This window comes from Oncorhynchus mykiss, chromosome 5 (assembly GCF_057628025.1).
Source record: "Oncorhynchus mykiss isolate SJ-2025 chromosome 5, ASM5762802v1, whole genome shotgun sequence".
Classification (NCBI taxonomy): Eukaryota; Metazoa; Chordata; class Actinopteri; order Salmoniformes; family Salmonidae; genus Oncorhynchus; species Oncorhynchus mykiss.
In genome coordinates, this window is record NC_143026.1 from 47530988 (window position 1) to 47545424 (window position 14437).

A 14437-nucleotide genomic window follows, 5' to 3' on the forward strand; every position below is an offset into this window, starting at 1 on the left:
GCCAGTCAAGTCATTTTGTGAAAGGATTTTGCGAGGAGAGGAAACTGAAGTTTTGGTCTCAAACTCACCCTCTCTCACTTCCTGTGTGTGTGCCTCCATATCTGGATGGGTCAGTGATACATGGCGAAGTCCACTATACTTCCAAACAATGAGTGCAGTCTCTAACTCCAGAGTGAATGCCTGTCATAGATGGAATCCATAATAATGCTTCTTTGGGATGTAGGAATCCACTGCCTGTCAACTGTTGCCTGTGCCTCAGATAACTAGTGCCCCTAACTCATAACAGAAGAACGCATTATAGCCATGGCCCTTTTCACTCATGTAAATGAGATGTTATGAGCATTGAACAGTGTGTTCTGTGTGTCTGTTGCAGTGTTTACATGGCAAAGCCCTGATAACCATCCTCAAGCATCCAATTTGTAGCCCAATTTGATAAAACTTCTATACTCATGAATGTTGAAGATGGAAATACTTGTGTGTTTCTGGCTATTAAAATACTATTCTGATTTCACAAAAATGCTCTCTTACAGCTGGGGGACGAGTGGTTATCGACTGCGTAATGTCATTATTGAATCCAACTTCAAGTGACGCTTTATAATCCAAAGTAATGTAAAATTTCATTAATATATTTTTTGTGCCCTGATAAATCACTTGAAATACATTTTTAGAAATAGAGTAAGATGCCATTTCATGTTATTGAATTAGAAGTCTACATTCCAGCATTGATTTGAACAGAGTTTAACAATACTGAGATGACTGATAGAGGTCCATGTACAGTGGCATCATATTCAATACATCATTTAACATGATTTTCATCCTCATACAGTGGATTAGGAAATTATTCAGACCCTTTCACGTTTTCCACATTTTGTGCCTTATTCTAAAACTGATTAAATAAATATTTTGCTCTCATCACCCTACACACAACACCCCATAATGACAAAGCGAAAAGAGGTGGGGGTTTTCGTGCACATCAACTGAAATACCTTATTTACACAAGTATTCGGACTCTTTGCTATGAGACTCGAAATTGAGCTCAAGTGCATCCTGTTTCCATTAATCATCCTTGAGATGTTTCTACAACTTGGAGACCACCGGTGGTATATTTTATTGATTGGACATGATTTGGACATGATTTGGAAAGGCACACACCGGTCTATACAAAGGTCCCACAGTTTACAGTGCATGCCATAACAAAATCCAAGCCATGAGGTCGAAGGAATAAGAGACAGGAGCTAAGAGAAAGCTAAGAGACAGGATTTTGTCGAGGCACAGATCAAAAAAAAATGTATGCAGCATTGAAGGTCCCCAAGAACACAGTGGCCTCCATTATTCTGAAATGGAATAAGTTTGGAACCACCAAGACACCTCCTAGAGCTGGCCCGCCGGGCTAAAATGAGCAATCGAGAAAGAAGGGTCAGGGAGGTGACCAAGAACCCGATGGTCACAGACAGAGCTCCAGAGTTCCTCTGTGGAGATGGGAGAACCTTCCCAAAGGACAACCATCTCTGCAGCACTCCACCAATCAGGCCTTTATGGTAGAGTGGCCAGACAAAAGACACACTAGCTTAGAGTTAGCCAAAAGGCACCTAAAGGACTCTGACCATGAGAAACAACATGCTCTGGTCTGATGAAACCAAGATTGAACTTTTTGGCCTGAATGCCAATCATCACGTCTGGAGGGAACCAAGCACCACTCATCATCTGGCCAATACCATCCCTACGGTGAAGCATGGTGGTGGTAGCAACATGCTGTGGGGATGGTTTTCAGTGGCAGGGATTGTGAGACTAGTCAGGATCGAGGGAAAGATGAACAGAGCAAAGTACAGTAAGATCCTTGATGAAAACCTGCTCCAGAGCTCTCAGGACCTCAGACTGGGGCAAAGGTTCATCTTCCAACAGGACAAAAGCCCGAAGCCAGACGACCTGGAAATAGCTGCGCAGCAATGCTCCCCATCCAACCTGACAGAGCTTGAGAGGGTCTGCAGAGAAGAATGGGAGAAACTCCGCAAATACAGGTGTGCCAAGCTTGTAGCGTCATACCGAAGAAGACTTGAGGCTCTAATTACTGCCAAAGGTGCTTCAACAAAGTACTGAGTAAAGGGTCACTTTTGTAAATGTGATATTTCACTTTATTTTTAATACATTTGCAAAAGTTTCTAAAAACCTGTTTTTGCTTGGTCAATATTGGATTTTTGGCAGGGACCTGCAACCTAATTTTGGCCAAAATGAACTGGAGGGATTACTTCTACCAAGGTTCTCTTTTTCAAGCTATACAGAGGGTGCTCTCGCAAACAAACAGCAGACCTGAGGACACCATCCAACCTGGAACTGAGTGAGTAGTGTTTGGTCTGATACTATTTTGAAAGCCAAGAAGAAAAATGCAAATAAAAAAAGTACATTAGAATTATATATTTTACTTTATGGATTAGAGGTCGACCGATTATGATTTTTCAACGCCGATACCGATTATTGGAGGACCAAAAAAGCCAATACCGGTTAAAAAAATGTTTTGTTGTAATAATGACAATTATAACAATCCTAAATGAACACTTATTTTAACTTAATATAATACATCAATAAAATCAATTTAGCCTCAAGTAGATAATGAAACATGTTCAATTTGGTTTAAATAATGCAAAAACAGTGTTGGAGAAGAATGTAAAAGTGCAATATGTGCTATGTAAGAAAGCTAACGTTTCAGTTCCTTGCTCAGAACATGAGAACATATGAAAGCTGGTGGTTCCTTTTAACAGTCTTCAATATTCCCAGGTAAGAAGTTTTAGGTTGTAGTTATTATAGGACTATTTCCCTCTATACCATTTGTATTTCATTAACCTTTGACTATTGGATGTTCTTGTAGGCACTTTAATATTGCCAGTGTAACAGTATAGCTTCCGTCCCTCTCCTCGCTCCTCCCTGGGCTTGAACCAGCAACAACGACAACAGCCACCACATCGAAGCGGCGTTACCCATGCAGAGCAAGGGAAACAACCACCCCAAGGCTCAGAGCGAGTGAAGTTTGAAACGCTATTAGCGCGCACTAACTAGCCAGCCATTTCACTTCAGTCACACCAGCCTAATCCCGGGAGTTGATAGGTTTGAAGTCATAAACAGCATAATGCTTGACGCACAACGAAGAGCTGCTGGCAAAACGCACGAAAGTGCTGTTTGAATTAATGTTTACGCGGCTGCTTCTGCCTACCACCGCTCAGTCAGATACTTGTATGTTTGTATGCTCAGTCAGATTATATGCAACATAGGACACGCTAGATAATATCTAGCAATATCATCAACCATGTGTAGTTATCTTAGAAAAAACAATCAATCATAAGTTAAGTTTAATGCTAGCTAACAACTTACCTTGGCTTACTGCATTTGCGTAACAGGCAGTCTCCTTGTGGAATGCAACGAGAGAGAGGCAGGTCGTTATTGCTTTGGACTAGTTAACTATAAGGTTGCAAGATTGGATCCCCCGAGCTGACAAGGTGAAAATCTGTCTTTCTGCCCCTGAACGAGGCAGTTAACCCAACGTTCCTAGGCCATCATTGAAAATAAGAATGTGTTCTTAACTGACTTGCCTAGTTAAATAAAGATTTAAAAAAATAAAAAAACATTTTTTTTATAAAAAAAAAGAAGAAAAAAAAAAATCGGCACCCAAAAATACAGATTTCCGATTGTAATGAAAACTTGAAATCGGCCCTAATTAAATCGGCCATTCCGATTAATCGGTCGACCTCTATTATGGATACTGAATGCTGAGTTAAGTCTGCCAGGCTTGCTAGGACAAACAAGATACAACTTCAATTAGGGGGTGTGACGTGAGGTGAGGTGTGACGTGAGAGGTGTCGAGGCCCTTGGGCCCAACAAGTGGCAGGAGTCTTTGAAGCCCTCGTTCACTGTTCAAAGACCACCCACTGGCATGTTCAACAAGACATCTGCCTCCAGAAATAAAAGCTTATCCCAAGTGGGTGTGACACCTACTCCAGTTGCCTGCTGCACTGCTGCTTGGATTCCACCTGGCGATCTGTTCACCGTCTGCCCTGGCCTGTCTCCCCCTGTCTGGTACAGGTAACTTCACCACACTCCCCCCTCTCTCCTGAGCTGTCGCTCGCCTCCAGCACACACGCACTGTTGGGGCGAGTGACTCTGAACTTACAATGGCTTGCCCCAAGTCGTTATATATTAAAAATTGTTCTTGTGCATTTTGCTATTTGCCTCATGAATGCTTTGTTGACTACGAACTTACTTTACCCAACCGTGGGACAGACTGTTTGTTCCCACACTCGGAACTCTGACTTTCAATTGGTTACACAGACTTTTGGCCTCCCATCCTATTCTAACCACCAACAAGCTTTCTCTACCCTTAACCTTGTTCTGAACACCTCCAAAACAAAGGTCATGTGGTTTGGTAAGAAGTATGCCCCTCTTCCCAGGGGTGTTATTACTACCTCTGAGGGTTTAGAGCTTGAAGTAGTCACCTTGTAACCAAAAGGTTGCAAGATCGAATCCCCAAGCTGACAAGATAAAAATCTGTCGTTCTGCCCCTGAACAAGGCAGTTAACATACTGTTCCTAGGCCGTCATTGAAAATAAGAATTTGTTCTTAACTGACTTGCCTAGTTAAAGTAAAATAAAACAAACATATAGATCGGCAGGTAAGAGTGCTCTCGAGCGGCTAGATGTTCTTTACCATTTGGCCATCAGATTTGCCACCAATACCAATGCTCCTTATAGGACACATCACTGATCTCTATATTCATCTGTAAACTGATCATCTCTGTGTACCCGTAGCAAAACCCACGGGTTCATTCTTATTTATAAAACCCTCTTAGGCCTCACTCCCCCCTATCTGAGATATCTACTGCAGCCCTCATCCTCCACATACAACACCCATTCTGCCAGTCACATTCTGTTAAAGGTCCCCAAAGCACACACATCCCTGGGTCGCTCCTCTTTTCAGTTCTCTGCAGGTAGCGACTGGAACGAGCTGCAACAAACACTCAAACTGGACAGTTTTATCTCAATCTCTTCATTCAAAGACTCAATCATGTCGAGTTGTCGCTGCTTTGCGTGATGTTTTGTTGTCTCTACCTTCTTGCCCTTTGTGCTGTTGTCTGTGCCCAATAATGTGTGTGTACCATGTTGTTGTCATGTTGTGTTATCATGTGTTGCTGCCTTACGTCTCTCTTTATGTAGTGTTGTCTCTTGCATTGATGTGTGTTTTGTTTTATATTTATATTTTTTGTTTTTAATCCCAGCCCCCGTCCTCGCAGGAGGCCTTTTGGTAGGCCGTCATTATAAACAAGAATTTGTTTTTAACCGACTTGCCTAATTAAATAAAAAGGTTCAATATTATTATTTTTTATTTTTTTAAATATAGGAGACAATCTTGTTCATTCCAACTTTGCCTGACTCAGGTTGGCCCAGTAGTGTGAAAAGCATACTAGTGTCTTCAAATTTGGACCTGCTGCCGACTGCTCAGCACATTTGAGGGTGGTGCCTGGGTTAAACAGATGGTGCTGTGTTATTATGCAAGAGCAAAAGCAGGAGGGACAGTGAATGTGTGTAGCTAGCAGATGGCTAAATTAGCATCAAGACATTCTGCATTAATATGGCCCCAAATTCTTCCTAAAGTTTAATTCCTGAAATCTAAATCCATTTTAAAAAAGTCATTTAAAAGGGTGGAAAGATGTTTGGCATATATTTGGCATTTGCACAGAAAATGATTATTGAGAAATATTGTGGCCTTACACAGTCCTCCTTAAAACTAGTCTAAAGTCGAGCCTGTTAGCATGGACATGTTATCTGCCTTAGAGAAAGGAGGGTATTTAAGAAAATATCTTACTTCACAGTACCCACGTGCACTCCCACACTCATAATCTCTTTTTAATAACATCTGCGCTGAAGCCAACCCTGTTTACATGGAAATGTTATCTGCTCCATGCTGCAGAGTGTAGAGCGTTGTGTTGAGGGGGCAGTGACCGTGCTTGGCGAGGGTTCTCTCAAGGCTTTATGTGGCAGTCAGATGTCACATGTAAGAGGGAGATCGGTGGGAGATCGGTGTCTGAAGGGAGATTGGTTTGGAAAATGGCACACTATGAAATTCCATTTGAACCAAATGGACAATAAAGTATTGTAATGATCTCGATATATCATTAATAAAAGATTGTCCAGGACAGTGGATCACATTCTCATATCAAACTGTTTATTATACAAATCAAATTGTATGACTACACTAAGTAAATTGTTATATACCAAATCATTAACCCTGATGGCTCTCTCACTGATACAGGATGTAAGAGAGAGATAACCATTAAGCATGCCAATATAACAGAACCTGTTGTGCCCAGCCCCCCCTGTTCCACCAACCACAATGAGTCCTGGCACCAAAACATTCCAGGCATTCCTTTGATTGGCAGACAGCAGGGGGACTGGCCTGCTGGACCCCACGAAAGCCTGAGTGACCGGTAAACGTGCCGTGATAACCACACAACAACAGGACGTCAGAACAGAGGCACACAACTGTCCAAGCGGGTCGCTACATATAGTATCTATTCCATAGAAATGTAATCAATGGCATAATTGGTGGACTGGCAGCCATTGAGTGTATCCACGACTAGGTTGAAGATGTAATAATTACATGCAGAAGCGTTCGAACAGAGATGTATAAAAAAATATATATATAATATTTTTTTTTTTTAATTAAAAATCTTGTTACCAGTGCTGTTGCTTGATTTTATAGGATCAGCATTGAAAAAAACAGCAGGCTGAGGAATCCAATAATAAAGTGAATGTAGGTTATTTTTTACGTTTTTTTTAAACAAAATGAATATAATGACAGTAAAGCACTTATGCTATGTATTAGCTGAAATTCACTACGATTGTGTTAATTTTTTTAAGGGTGCAGTAGCCCGTTAATTAAATTGCGAACCTAGCAAGAGACTGTTTTGCTAGTGGTGTTTCTGTACATGTCCTACATGTGATGGCAGAGTTTGCTAAATAAATGCCCCTGATTGATACAAATCATCATGGTATCATTCTGCCAGGGTAGGCCTACTTTGCAGTCAACATTTAATTGTGAAGGGTTTTGGGGGAAGCCTTTAGAAATCGATGTGCTAAAATGCGCATGATGACTGAATTGCGCATCGCAAAGATTCAACCAAGACTTCGTACCCAATCATTTTCAATACATTGTTTACATGTCCATTGTTGCCTTAGCATATACTGGTAGATAAAAGTTGAAACTTATTTTCCTTTTTCTGCCTGCTGCCTGCTGAAACTGTGTGGCGCGCATCTGAACATAGAGTATTTCACAGGCTTTGCATTTGTGTAAGTTACTTTTCGCCTGATTTCTCTATTGTACGACAACTACATATTTGATAAGGTGAAATACCTCCACCACACCACTTTGATACGCGTCAGTGGGGATTAAGAAGTGAGTATACGCAATACCCACTGAACAAAGAGTGGGTATACGGCATATATCTGCATATAGCATCCACTACACCACTGAGTGCCACTGGGCTGGATCAACCTGTTTTTCTTGAAACATTGTAAAATATTAACCTAGGTATTCAAATATTTCATGACATCAGAAAACATTGTTTCTTGAGTCCAACACAAGACTCCCCCCCTTGCACTGACAAATCTTGCATTCTACACAATGAAACCCAGCCAAACGTTTGCACTTGGAGAAAGGAAGGAAAGAGAGCGAGAGAGAGGGGGAAACAAACTTGAAATGAGGAACACATTTTAATCATCATCTTCACTGGGGTCAAGGGTGTGGGTTGGTGCACTAAAACAACCTTGAGGTCGACCGATTAATCGGCATGGCCGATTAATTATAACAAATCGGTAATCTGCATTTTTGGACTCCGATTACATTGCATTCCACGAGGAAACTACGTGGCAGGCTGACCACCTGTTACGCGAGTGCAGCAAGGAGCCAAGGTAAGTTGCTAGCTAGTATTAAACTGCTCTTATAAAAAACAATCAATCAATCTTCACATAATCACTAGTTAACTACACATGGCTGATGATATTACTAGTTTATCTAGCGTGTCCTGCGTCGCATATAATCAATGTTAATTTATCATCGAATCACAGCCTACTTTGCCAAACAGGAGATGATTTAACAGAAGCGCATTCGCAAAAAACGCACAATATACAGAAGTATATTTATTTTTAAACCTGCATATTTAGTTAAAAGAAATTCATGTTAGCAGGCAATATTAACTATGGAAATTGTGTCACTTCTCTTGCGTTCATTGCACGCAGAGTCAGGGTATATGTAACAGTTTGGGTCGCCTAGCTTGTTGCCAGAATTGTACATAATCATGACATACATTGAGGGTTGTGCAATGTAACAGCAATATTTAGACTTAGGGTTGCCACCCGTTTGATAAAATACGGAACGGTTTGGTATTTCACTGAAATAATAAACGTTTTGTTTTCAAAATGATCGTTTCTGGATTTGACCATATTAATGACCAAAGGCTCGTATTTCTGTGTTTATTATATTATAATTAAGTCTATGATTTGATATTTGATAGAGCAGTCTGACTGAGCGGTGGTAGGCAGCAGCAGGCTCGTAAGTACTCATTCAAACTTTACTGCGTTTGCCAGCAGCTCTTAGCAATGCTTGACTCACAGCGCTGTTTATGACAAGCCTATCAACTCCTGAGATTAGGCTGGCAATACCAAAGTGCCTATTAGAACATCCAATAGTCAAAGGTATATGAAATACAAATGGTATAGAGAGAAATAGTCCTATAATAACTACAACCTAAAACTTCTTAACTGGGAATATTGAACCACCAGCTTTCATATGTTCTAATTTTCTGAGCAAGGAACTTCAATGTTAGCTTTTTTTTACATTGCACTTGTACTTTCTTCTCCAACACTGTGTTTGTGCATTATTTAAACCAAACTGAGCATGTTTCATTATTTATTTGAGACTAAATAGATGTTATGTATTAAGTTAAAATAAAAGTGTTCATTCAGTTTTGTTGTAATGTATATATATTTTTTTACATTTTATTCTTATTGTACGATTAATCGGTATCGGCTTTTTTTTTGGTCCTCCAATAATCGGTGTAGGAGTTGAAAAATCATAATCGGTCGACCTCTAAAAAAAACGATCTTAAAAACAAGAGTCTGTGTGTGTGTAGCAGTTCCAATCGAAAGGGTGTTCCTCCCATTCCAACAAAATAACAAAATCCAAGGAGATACCCCTCCAGTTCGCTCTACAGGCTGCTAGCCTAGTTTGTTTCTACTAATCCTCATAAAGGAGGGGAATTACAGCCCACTAACTGACTGGAAAAATATATCAACAGCTAGCAGACTAAAGAAGCAATAGTTTAGTGAAATATGCTCTGATCTCCAGTATTGCCCCAAATTTAACAGCAATCTGCATTCCAGAGATGGCATGGCACACATTCACCTGGGGTCTCTCTCACTAGTGCATAGCGTAGCAAAACACTTTGCAGCAGATAACGAAAACAAGTGTTTCTTATTGGACAAGTTCTGCAAGTCCCCCCATGTTTCAGTGAGTTTGGTTACGTTTGGTGTCCAATGAATAATACCCTGATATCAGCAGGTCAAAGACAGGGTGAAGGCACACATTAATTCGCCAGGTCAGCACAGAGCCTCAGACATCCTCTGAACAACCCTCAATGCTCTTACCAAGCCTTTCACTGCCTGGCTGCATGACAATTACCTATGATGGGATAACACTGTACAGAGAAGGACAAAGTATTAATCTCAAGGCTTTTTTTATAGAAATCCATAATGCTTCCTTATTCTTTGGGTTGTTGACATGTGTACTGTAGCCTAGGCAAGGCTGGATTGTCATCAGTAGGAAAGAGTAATCAAACATCTCTTGGGAGATTGGAAGCTTATTGGATGATTGTTCAAATAGACAAAGAAAAATATGGGATGTTCAAAATTCAACATGAAATACTTCATTGCTACAGTGCACTGGGAAAAAAACACATGCATGGTTGAATTAGGCCTACAATAGCACACACCAGCACAGTTAAACTCAACAAAAAAAAGTCCCTTTTTCAGGACCCTGTCTCTCAAAGATAATTCATAAAAATCCAAATAACTTCACCAAAAGTAAGATGCACTGCTCATCTGCATGAACATGCCTTAGGCATGTGTAACGGATGTGAAACGGCTAGCTTAGTTAGCGGTGCGCGCTAAATAGCGTTTCAATCAGTGATGTCACTTGCTCTGAGACCTTGAAGTAGTAGTTCCCCTTGCTCTGCAAGGGCCACGGCTTTTGTGGAGCGATGGGTAACGATGCTTCGTGGGTATCATTTGTTGATGATTGCAGAGGGTCCCTGGTTTGTGCCCGGGTATGGGCGAGGAGACGGTCTAAAGTGATACTGTTACATTGATGCTGTTGACCCGGATTACTGGTTGCTGCGAAAAACGAGGAGGTCAAAAGGGGGGTGAGTGTAACGGATGTGAAACGGCTAGCTTAGTTAGCGGTGCGCGCTAAATAGCGTTTCAATCAGTGATGTCACTTGCTCCGAGACCTTGAAGTAGTAGTTCCCCTTGCTCTGCAAGGGCCACGGCTTTTGTGGAGCGATGGGTAACGATGCTTCGTGGGTATCAGTTGTTGATGTGTCCCTGGTTCGCACCCGGGTATGGGCGAGGGGACGGTCTAAAGTTATACTGTTACACATGCTGCAAGGAGGCTTGAGGACTGCATATGTGGCTAAGACAATAAATTGTGATGTCCGTACTGTGAGACGCTTAAGATAGCGCTACAGGGAGACACGATGGACAGCTGATCGTCCTCGCAGTGGCAGACCATGTGTAACAACACCTGCACAGGATCGGTACATCCAAACATCACACCCGCGGGACAGGTACAGGATGGCAACAACAACTGCCCGAGTTATACCAGGAATGCACAATCCCTCCATCAGTAATCAGGCTGAGAGAGGCTGGACTGAGGGCTTGTAGGCCTGTTGTAAGGCAGGTCCTCACCAGACATCACCGGCAACAATGTCGCCTATGGGCACAAACCCACTGTCGCTAGACCAGACAGGACCGGCAAAAAGTGCTCTTCACTGACGAGTAGCAGTTTTGTCTCACCAGGGGTGATGGTCGGATTCGTGTTTATTGTTGAAGGAATGAGCGTTACACCGAGGCCTGTACTCTGGAGCGGGATCGAGGTGGAGGGTTCGTCATGGTCTGGGGCGGTGTGTCACAGCGTCATCGTACTGAGCTTGTTGTCATTGCAGGCAATCTCAACGCTGTGCGTTACAGGGAAGACATCTTCCTCCCTCATATGGTACCCCTGAAATGACCCTCCAGCATGACAATGCCACCAGCCATACTGTTTGTTCTGTTCGTGATTTCCTGCAAGACAGGAATGTCAGAGTTCTGCCATGGCCAGCGAAGAGCCCGGATCTCAATCCCATTGAGCACGTCTGGGACCTGTTGGATCGGAGGGTGAGGGCTAGGGCCATTCCCCCCAGAAATGTCCAGAAACTTGCAGATGCCTTGGTGGAAGAGTGGGGTAACATGTCACAGCAAGAACTGGCAAATCTAGTGCAGTTCATGAGGAGGAGATGCACTGCAATACTTAATGCAGCTGGTGTCCACACCAGATACTGACTGTTACTTTTGATTTTGACCCCCTTTGTTCAGGGACACATTATTCCATTTCTGTTAGTCACATTTCTGTGGAACTTGTTCAGTTTATGTCTCAGTTGTTGAATCTTATGTTCATACAAATATTAACACATGTTAAGTTTGCTGAAAATAAACACAATTGACAGTGAGAGGACGTTTCTTTTTTTGCCGAGTTTAGGTGTTCAAATAACATCTGGCTATTAGCAATGACTGACTCAAAGGTTTGAAGGTCTCCTACTTCCTTTCCTGTCCCATTCATTATTCAGGCCTACTGTAAACCATAAAATACTATCCAATTAGGGGCCACATACAGTTCTCTAACAACATTGCATAATGCTGCACTCGATATTGCATAATGCTATGATAAATATTATAATAAAACACACCAATGCACTTGTTTAACCTAAACTCAGCGTCCTGTCCCCGTGTAGGCTATGCAACATTCTCAGACAACAGCCTACTAGAACGTGTGGCTTTAGGAGCCTATACCCACTCCTGCGTTTGAATTAGACTAGGTGGGTGATGGGATTAGTAGTAGCCTAGAGGCATTGTTGTTACTAACCCTACCAGTAGGCCAACACAACTATTCAGTGTATAATTCACTATTGCTTCAGTTACAACAACAAAAAAAAAGGTCCACACGCCCCTCTGCAAAGTCCATTGGCGACGCGTAGGCAACGTTGTAGCGACGCTACTTGCAAGTTCGCTACATATTATACAAAGAGAAATGAAAATAACACTTCCATAATTTACATGATCTCGCACCGACTGGATCGTACTACTATTGAAATAACATTATCTGTTGCAACTTACCCTCGTTTATTCGAAATATGGTTGGAAAGACAGCACCTTCTTCTAGATAGCGAGCCTGCTATTTTCACAATTTCTATCCGCTGTGCTTTCAAAAGGGTCTGGTTCTGCTTGTAGTTACTGCGACGCTCCGCCCAACTACCGCCCTCTCACTTGGGTTAGTTCTTTCTGGCATCCTTGGGACGTCCCTAACCTTACCTTACCACAACCGTAACCCTTACCTAACCTTAACCATTTTACATGTTAACTTCAATAGGGCAACGTCAGAGTTGTGACGTCCCAAGGATTCCGGAAAGCATGGACCCTCTCACGTGGGTGCGGTGAATGCCTGGCACGTATGTATAATTGGTTGTGCTCATAATCCATTGCTGCAAAGGCACCGGGCTTCGATTTATAGGAATGTATGGAGCAACACAATGTTTAAAAAATATGTGTTTTTTTTCATCCCAAAAGACATATAACAGTGCAGCCTATTTAACATGACTGTGCATAAAAAGCCAAACCTGATAATATATCACAGAAGATTAGCCTATACTGTAGGTATCCGAATGCCTCACGTTTCTCTAATTTTGGGCATTTATGCTTTAGGCATAAATGTTAATTGTGTATATAGATAATTCATTTAATTAATTGCAGGACTTCTTTGAAAGACAATAGCATTTAGTTGAGAACTCCCCCCCTTTACTGTGTCCATTACATTCGATAGAAATCATGTAGTCGACACACTCATGTCACCTTGTGGCATTGTAAGGAAATACAGGCTTTCCCTTCAAAAGTTAAAAAAGTCAGCCACTCAATACTATTCATGTTTTATACAATAGTTTACCCCCTGTAGTAGACCTCGAGATTAGAAATAAACCACATCTGCGTATCTCTTTGCTTTGAACGGTATTGCAAAAATAATACAAAAATAAATATTGTTACAAGCTGCGAAATGTTATTGTTGCTACTGTACAGCACGAACCAATCATCTGGTTTCCACTAGATAGCCCACCACAAAGTCTAAATAGGCTATATCAAAACAAAATGTAGCTTTTTGGTCTTCATTCAAGGTTAGTTTAGCAGTGTGGTTAGGTTTAAAATCACATTTTAGGAAGATAAATTCCAGAAATAGAAACTAGTAACGATAATTCTTTGGCGAATCCGGAAATGACGTCCTTTCAGAAATTACGTAAATTTAGTCTGCGTAACATCAATGCACAAACGTAACATCAATGCACTTCAATGCACGATAGTAAGATGTACATTCGCTTTTATCCAAGAGTAGAAAATAATCATATTTTCTGATTTAGGTAAGCGTCAAAAGCTGGTTGAATAACGGCAGCTAGCTAGTCAGAATGTTTCTATAGATATCAAACAGATAACGTTACATTAATGTACTTATTGCCAATTGCATTAACCATATTAAGGGGATAATATTTTTTTAAACGCAGCTAATTTACAGGATTTTGCTACAAAAATTGCAACTTTCATTGATGTGCAGCTAAACAGTCTGCCACACTACGGTTTGGCAGGGCAAAACGTTTTGGTGATTTCTGGTAGGCCAATAATATATACACAATTAACATTTATGCCTAAAGCATAAATGCCCCAATTTAGAGAAACGTGAGGCATTCGGATAACTACAGTATAGGCTAATCTTCTGTGATATATTATCAGGTTTGGCTTTTTATGCACAGTCATGTTAAATAAGCTGCACTGTTATATGTATTTTATATTTTTTTTAAACATTGTGTTGCTCCATACATTTCCAATGCTCTACTCAGCAAACTGGATGCAGTTTATCACAGTGCCATCCGCTTTGTTACTAAAGCATCTTATACCACCCACCACTGCGACCTGTATGCTCTAGTCGGCTGGCCCTCGCTACATATTTGTCGCCAGACCCACTGGCTCCAGGTCATCTACAAGTCCATGCTAGTTAAAGCTCCGCCTTATCTCAGTTCACGATGGCAACACCCACCAATAGCACG

At 41.4% G+C, this 14437-nt stretch overlaps 1 protein-coding gene across 1 annotated transcript in view; it reads right to left on the minus strand.

Moving 5' to 3' along the window:
* Nucleotides 1–12737, minus strand: part of LOC110523970 (adducin 1 (alpha)) — a 54935-nt gene extending 42198 nt beyond the window's left edge. The window contains 1 exon segment of the mRNA XM_036977703.2: nucleotides 12468–12737. The gene's annotated coding sequence lies outside the window, so the exon portion shown is untranslated.
* Nucleotides 12738–14437: the final 1700 nt, after the last annotated feature.